The sequence below is a fragment of the Triticum aestivum genome, chromosome 2B (genome assembly GCF_018294505.1).
Source record: "Triticum aestivum cultivar Chinese Spring chromosome 2B, IWGSC CS RefSeq v2.1, whole genome shotgun sequence".
Taxonomy (NCBI): Eukaryota; Viridiplantae; Streptophyta; class Magnoliopsida; order Poales; family Poaceae; genus Triticum; species Triticum aestivum.
Genome location: NC_057798.1, coordinates 85,433,986 through 85,442,341, shown reverse-complemented (window position 1 = coordinate 85,442,341; position 8,356 = coordinate 85,433,986). Strand labels below are relative to the sequence as shown.

General features: G+C 51.6%; 1 pseudogene; it reads right to left on the bottom strand.

Moving 5' to 3' along the window:
• Positions 1-219: 219 nt before the first annotated feature.
• LOC123039001 (glutamate receptor 2.8-like) lies at positions 220-3,140 on the bottom strand (annotated as a pseudogene).
• Between the last annotated feature and the right edge of the window lie 5,216 nt (positions 3,141-8,356).

The window sequence follows — 8,356 nt, the reverse complement described above, 5'->3', positions numbered from 1 at the left end:
TTCTTGCATAACAGTAACTTGTAGCAGTTCTGACAGCATAGATGCACGAGTGTCACGACTTGTTATTAATTATTCCAACGCATTTCCGAAATTACTATTCATTGCCTGCATGCGATATGATACAATTATACCCCCACGAGAAATGTCTGAAAAGTGCGAAAGTAGGCCGCCCGTACATTTCCGAAATTGCCACGATTTGCTCGACCTGTCACGGTTTGCCTAGGCTGCATTTGTATGGAGTATGGACTGGGTCGGCGAGGCTGAATGTTCCTGCAGAACCCGCTCGATCGAACGGCCTGGAGGAAGCGCTACGATTTCTTCTGGAACGGGCGAAGAGGCTGCTGAGGTTCTGGAGGATTCCGAGGAACTAGTAGTCACAGCTGCTTCTTGCACTGTCTGTCCGGCGGCCGGCTCCGGAGGATTTCGCTCAGGTGCGCCACCGCCGTTCCCCACGAACTCATCTCGGCGCCGCTGGAGGCTCTCAAATCTCAAAAGCCAAGAACACAGCCACGGCGGAACTCTGTGGGGACTACTGGCCACACATGCGGTCAGGTTTATCAGCAGCATGAGGCACGAGACCAAGACGCTGATGAGGAACAGCCCACCGAAGTTCCTGAGGTCGAGCCTGAACGACGAGTCGGTGCTGTTGTTCTTGTTCACGCAGACCCCAGGGTGCGCAAACCACTTGTTCTCGATGCGTGCAAGCTTCTCTCCCTCTGCCAGCTCCAAGATGGCGCGCGACACGTCAAGAGCTAGATGAGATCCCATGGGGAATACCTGAAATAGAGCCACAATCATTCTTGTTGCACTCCGTCGTACGTACACACCTGAATATCTGATCGACCTGGATTGCTACAATTTAATTAGGGGGTGGGGAAAGAGACACATACAAATCCGAACCCGGCGCTCTTGTAGGTTGGACCGACCATGGAGTAGCCTTGGCAGTAGCGCGACAGGAAGAGCCTCAGATAGGGCATTTCGTCGAAAATCGCCGAGACCCCTCCGTTCTCTGACCCTCTCCTCAGAGCATCGGCGTACTCATCGATTGTGGTATATCCCCTTAACTTGGCCTCGTGAAAGCCCATGTCTATTAGGAAGTCGGCGATGAATGATCCCTCTTGATAGCCCACGTAGTCCCTTTCTCCCAGGACGCTTATCGTCGGTTGGAGCGGTCGAGCCGTCAACATAGACGTCAGGCTGGCCGTGTAGCATGTTGTGACAATGAATGCCACAAACATCGATATGACCACCACGAGCTTCGACAGGTTGCTCTTCAGCTTCTCCTCTAAAGGTAGGTGACAATGAGTATATTAGTTTTAGTATATGTATCGGTTCAGCTATATATATATACATGTTGCATGTTTTGGTTTATACTTTGGGAGAAGACTAGAGTTGAGAATGCACTGAAGAACCGGAACGCGACTTGCTTCCAAGTCATGTATGGGAAATCAGGGCTGGATTCGCGCTCGATCGCCCACACAATGAAGCTGGAGAAGAAGAAGAGCGCAATGCAGGTGAGCCAGAGTAATGGCGTTAATGGCTTCACGAAAATCCACATGCTGTTGCTTCTGTCCTCCTCTGCCACGATCATCGATCACCCAGATTCAGCGAATGGCACCGTGAAAGAAACAAGCTTCATCCGGCTCGCTGTTATCGTCATGTCTGCAACCACCGCGTCGACTTTCTGCAACAATGAATCGCAGTTCAATTGATTGCACTACACAAGTAGCTTATGTCCCTCGCAAAAAAGAAAACACTCCTCTGTTTCAAAATACTTGAAGTTTTAGGTTTGTTCCAAGTTAAATACATTTAACATTAATCAAGTTCGTATTAAATATACCTATGAATTTAAGAATTTCGGAACAAAGGGAATACGTAGCTTATATCATGGGATTTGCACTCACATTTTCATGCACCAGGTTGACAAGCATGTCGTAAGACTCGGAGTTATCGTTGACTGGCACGTACTGATACGCGACTGGATGGGCCAATTTCGCCGTGGCTGCATGGAATACGTCGATGCAGTAGCCGGTGATAATTTCTCTTCCCGTCCTTGGATCGCCGGAAATGTTCACAAATTGGCTGAATCCACGCTTCACCGGGACAGCCACGCGAAGCGGACGCCCATTTGGGGACTCGCTCCACCCTACCGGAACAACCGCCGTTTCACCTGGCCAAAGGATTTGCTTCAGCTCCTTGCCACTCCTGGGGTACAAACTTGTTGAGATCCCAAACTCCGGCGTCCAAAACCCGACCGTCCTCGCTCCGGCGCCTATGATATTCACGATCTCGTATGTTGCTGGGATCTGCCGCTGCCCATCGACCAGCCTGAAACTTCCAGCCAGGCCATGGAACCTGGTGCTGAGCACGGCATCGGCAAGTCCCGTTCCAGCTGCGTGCGTCGTCGTTCGGAAGGACCTGTCGGCCGCCGTGGTGGTTGCCCATGCCGTGTCATACAGCCAGAGTAGCCACACCGGCACGCTCACGGTGTCATGGGTAGCCGGGTTCTCCTGCCGAAACCTCTGCTTGAACCGTCTTGAGAAGTTTCTAACTTGCTCCGTTGCCTGCACGTGGACCCGCAGGCTGACGACCCCCTGCAGGCAGTCGAGGTCGCCGGGGCTGAGACTGTCCACCGCATCGCCCACGGCGGACGTGGCGATCCAGACGTACCCCTCCGACATCATGCCGGCGGCCATGGCCCGGCGGAAGAGGCGCACAGCCAGAGCGGAAGTCACATGCACGACGACCACCCGCGCCGGCATGTTCTTCACTGCAAGAAACACTACGTCGAGGCGGCTGTCTGTCGCGTCGGCTGGCACAGCCACGCTGTCCATTATGCCGCGTACGCGGTGCCCGTGCCCGTGCCCCTGGAACTCGTGGACCAATGCCGAGACAATGCTGATGCCGTAGGTGGACTCCTCGAGTAGCAGGACGGCCGCGCGCCATTGGAATGCCTCAAGGATGGATGCAACGGGCGCGGCCTGGGAGTTGGTGTTGGCTGCACTGTGCACAAAGAAACGTGCCTGCGACGGAATTGATGCCAGCGAGGTGGCCGAGAAGGAAAGGATCGGGATGCTGCTGCGCTTCGCGAGGTTGGCGAATAGCTCGGCTTCAGGTGATGTCTCTGGCGAGATGACCATGGCTTGAACCTTTCCGTTCATGAGCTCATCAGCTGCAGAAACATGCATATGACCAAAAATAAGAATGGCTGGATAAAGAAAAATCTAAGTCAGCTATTTACCTAAAAAATATAATCCATGTCAGCTAGGAAAAATCGATTAAAACCCAAACTGCATTGGATACCTACAAAGAGCGAGACAACAAAATACAAGTGCTAAGAAGGCTCTCCTCCTTTTCCCAACTAAATGAATCATGCACCACTGAGCGGTGTGCAAGTGACGGAATATGGCCCCTACATCCAAAAACTATCCAAGCATAGAAAAACCAAGTTCGGTCACAAGCCCTTCACGTTGCATCATTGCTACAAAGAGCTATGCAAGAACCAGAAGTGGATCCAAAGAATCGCGGAGACCACTTCAAAGAGATCAAGGTTGAGCATATTCATTGAGGAGGACAACGAGGTTGATGAAGATGCCAATAATAGACGGGAAGGAAACCAGATTGCAAAAGAAAGAAATAAGATAAATGCATTCGGTGGCACTTACAAAGAAGAACTTGTGGCAAAGTTCTCATCCTCCACCACCTTGAGCTCACTCCACCTTGCCATCTTCTCTTTTTGCGTTCGGCCCCCAACACCTTCTTCGTCTCGATCAGAAATTCCCTTAGCGGCCACCCAAGGTTTTCTCTGTAGCGCCATCTCGGTCGTCTGAAAGATCGTGGATGTCGCCTAGAGGGGGGTGAATAGGCGTTTTAAAATAATTATGGTTTAGGCTTGAACAAATGCGGAATAAACCTAGCGGTTAATTTGTCAAGCACAAAACCTAAAACAACTAGGCTCACCTATGTGCACCAACAACTTATGCTAAGCAGTATAAGCAACTATGTGATAGCAAGATATATGACAAAGAACAATTTGGCTATCACAAAGTAAAGTGCATAAGTAAAGGGCTCGGTTAAGAGATAACCGAGGCACGCGGAGACGACGATGTATCCCGAAGTTCACACCCTTGCGGATGCTAATCTCCGTTTGGAGCGGTGTGGAGGCACAATGCTCCCCAAGAAGCCACTAGGGCCACCGTAATCTCCTCACGCCCTAGCACAATGCAAGATGCCGTGATTCCACTAAGGGACCCTTGAGGGCGGTCACCGAACCCGTACAAATGGCGACCCTTGGGGGCGGTCACCGAACCCGTACACTTTGGCAACCCTTGGGGGCGGTCACCGGTACCCGTCAAAATGCTCGGGGCGATCTCCACAACCTAATTGGAGACCCCGACGCGTGCCCGAAGCTTTACACCACAATGATTGAGCTCCGAACACCACCAACTAACTAGGGGCGCCCAAGCACCCAAGATGAACAAGCTCAAGGGCACCAAGCACCCAAGAGTAATAAGCTTCTCAACTTGTAACTTCCACGTATCACGTGGAGAACTCAAACCGATGCACCAAATGCAATGGCAAAGGCACACAGAGTGCCCAAGTCCTTCTCTCCCAAATCCCACCGAAGCAACTAATGCTAGGGAAGAAAATGAGAGGAAGAACGAAAGAAGAACACGAAGAACTCCAAGATCTAGATCCAAGGGGTTCCCCTCACTTAGAGGAGAAAGTGATTGGTGGAAATGTGGATCTAGATCTCCTCTCTCTTTCCCCCCAAAAACTAGCAAGAATCCATGGAGGGATTGAGAGATAGCAAGCTCGGAGAAGGTCAACAATAGGGGAAGAACACGAGCTCGAAGGGATAAAGTTCAATGGGGAAGAAGACCCCCTTTTATAGGAGGGGGGAAATCCAACCGTTACCCCACTGTACATCCCCGCACAGAGCGGTACTACCGCTAGGGCAGGGCGGTACTACCGCTGAGAGCGGTACTACCGCTCCCACCCAGCGGTACTACCGCGCTAGCGAGGAAGACAGGGCCCTGGGCCCAGAGCGGTACTACCGCGGGAGTAAGAGCGGTACTACCGCTTGGAGCGGTACTACCGCCACTACTACCGCTCCTAGTACCGCAAAACCCGACACGAAAAACATCGAACTCGAATCGAGGCGGCAGTAGCCCGGAAGCACTGCGGTACTACGGCCGAAGGTCCCAAGCGGTACTACCGTTCGGAGAGCGGTACTACCACTTGGAGCGGTACTACCGCTCTGAGAGCGGTACTACCGCTGGGGAGCTTCGGCGGTACTACCGCTGTGGGTCGCGGTGCTACCGCTGGGGCAGAGCCAAGCAAACTAAGGGGAAAACGGCAGCTCCAAGGAAAACCAGAACTGCCAGTACTTCTTCATATGAGCTCCGAATTGAGAAAACTCAAGCTTGTTGGATAGAGCAAGACGAGTAGCATCAAAACAGCGACATAGTAAGAAGAGGTAGGGGAGGTATGCTTAGCAAACAAAGGAGTGAAACCTCCAACATAGAAGAACCGGCATACCCTCCAACATCGAAAACATCATAGAAGATGCAAGTGAACTCCGTTTTCGATGAACTCGAGCTTGTCATAAAACGACTGGCGGTGTTGTCTTTGGGGTGGTGTCCCCCGCCCCCAAACGAATCTGGCTCTTCGGCCAAAGCAGGGGCCAGCTCAGGCAGGCGCGGAGGTAACAACTCGTCGCAGCCTGGCAGCACCCGAACCGGTTGAACCCTAAACAAGTTGGGTGGCATCTGGGTACCGTGGAACAAGGGGTTGCCCGGTTGAACGATTTTGCCCTTGGCGACATCGACCAACTCGTTGTTCATGAAGTGGAGGAGAGTGCACGGAACGTCGGCGGCGCCCTGCGAAAACATGTAGGGCGTCAGGGATGCCCAGTCAAAGGCAAGGAGATGAAGTCCTCGGCCGAGAGAGGCTTAATTAGTTACCGTAATGATGGCGTCGAGCTCGGCTAATGTCGAGGCACCGCCAACGGCGGGCGTGCAATTGACGGAGGGGCCGCTTGCTGTAGAGGTGCCGGCCGGCGTACACCCGGGTGCATTAAGCTCCCGTGCCGGCGTCGGAGACACCAATGCCGCCTCCGCCGGAGGCACCAATGGCCCCGCCATCGCATTATGCGAGTTGCTGGCCGTGAAGCTAGGAATCGGGGGCGGCCCCTGTTGGCCGCCCGCAATCCACGCACTCAACCCCGAGATCAAGGTAGGCACAATGGCGGTGATCGTCGCTCCGAGTCGTTGTTCCACTTGCTCTTGGACAATCTCCGGAATCCGCGCCACCTGTGCCTTGAGTTCTTAAACCTCTCGCGCCTGGCTTTCCGAGCTGGTCTTTTTCTCCTTTTGCACACCAGCGGTATAGTATGACCCCCATTTTGTCGACAAGCCTTTGTCGGCCACACGACCAGCTGACGTCGGCTTACTGAGCTTATCCTTGTTCTTCATTACATTCAACGCCCTATTTAGAGTGGTGTCCCAAGGGTTGCTCTTAGTCGACCCCGCGCTACTGCTTTCAGTCGCCTGCGGAAGGAATGTGAACCATTTAGAAATTTGGCTTCATTAATTAGAATGCAACCATATGGAGCTAATTACGTGGGGGTGTATTCCTTACCAGAACAAGCTCAAGCTTCCTGGTCTTCGGATCTGTGGTAAGCTCCTTTGTTTTCGGGTCCTTCTTGTACCGGGCCCTGACAAAGTTCCTGGTCTGCTTGTCACCGTATTTATCGAAGAGGGGCGGTAGGCCTTGCTCGGCACGGTCCGCCTCCTCCTTGTCCCATATAGGCTCCGCCACTCTGTAACCGCCGGGACCGAGTGTGTGTTCCCCTATGTTCAGCTCCCGCATTTGTTTCCCCCACTCACTTGATTGGGAGTTTGCGGTGCTCGAGCAATTGATCTTGAAGTCGTTGTAGTCATCTTCGGTGATCGAAGGATTTTTCTCCTTGATCTTCTAATAACTCTCACCTTTCTCGATCATTCTCTTCACATTGCTTTTCCAAGTAGACAGGGCCTTGCTCATCTTCGTGAGGGCAGCATTGTTCACTTTATTCCCTTTGAGGCTTGTGTTTGCAAATTCAGCGGGGAACTTGTATCGTTCGTGCAGCTTCGTGAAGAGGAGGTTGCGCAAATTCCCTTGGTCAGGATGCCTCAGATTCTCGGTGTTGATCGAGACGGTGCTCTAGAGAATGCACCCGAGCTGAAGCGAGTACCCCTTGACTATTCGTTCGGGCGCCGTTGGATTCCCGTTGGAGTCCACTTCAGTAACTTCCTCCTTGAGGGTGAGGAGCACGATCGGGCGCCGGTCCTTCCGTTGCCTCTTCGATTGGCTGCCATCTGTACGTGCGCCGCCATCATCAGTGGTGGCATCCTCGGCGGCACCATCAATGGTGGCATCAGTGGGGTCATCCTCGGCGGTACCATCAGTGGTCTCAGGATCGATGGGGAAGGCGGCGTCCTCATACAACTGAGGTTGGTCCTCCATCTCCTGGGACAGCTCCCAGAATGCCTTGCCGCCCGAACCCCCGGCCTCATCGTTGTTGGCCATGTTTCTCTCTAAATAGGAACAAAGTTTGGTTAAAAAGTTGGTTATTGTTTAGGGTTTGTCGACACCGAGGCATCCTAAAAGCTAAGCTTTTATCATTGAGGGTTTTTCGACGCCGAGGCACCCTAAAAGCCTAAGCTTTCATCATTAGTCACAAGTACCCTGGTCCATGCATTAGTCACAAGTACCCCATATGTCCTATTTTTAGCGAAGTCATGCTAAAATTCACGGAAAATTTCAGCATGACCTTTGCTGAAAATAGGACATATGGAGTACCCGAATTTGCTGGAACGGAAGTTAATCGACATTCCAGCTAACTCAAGGGCCTCTCGGGTGGACAAGGCAAAAAAGGCCTCCATCACAGCATGGAAAATACATTGGCATGTTTTTGCTTATAAAAAAGCTAACAAGTGTAAGTCAAAACAATATACCACCAAGTGAACCACCACAACATCTAAAAGCTAACAATTGTTTTTGCTTATAAAAAAGACCAATGGCACATAATACATCCAGAAGCACAATTCCTAGTGATTTCCTGCTTGAGGCAATCTGCTTTCAACCGGGGTGCACAATCTTCAACATGAGTCGGACCATGATAACCGTTATTTTGCTTATCAGTACATGTTTTCTCAAGCCGAAGTTGAGATCGAACATCACATGAAGTGCAGATTCCTTGAAATGGTAATGATAAATATAGTTCCAAAAGATGCAACACATAAGCAGAATTGTATTATGTTTCAATACTTAGCCAGAGTTATAATGCAATATTTCTTTCAGTTTATCAGTG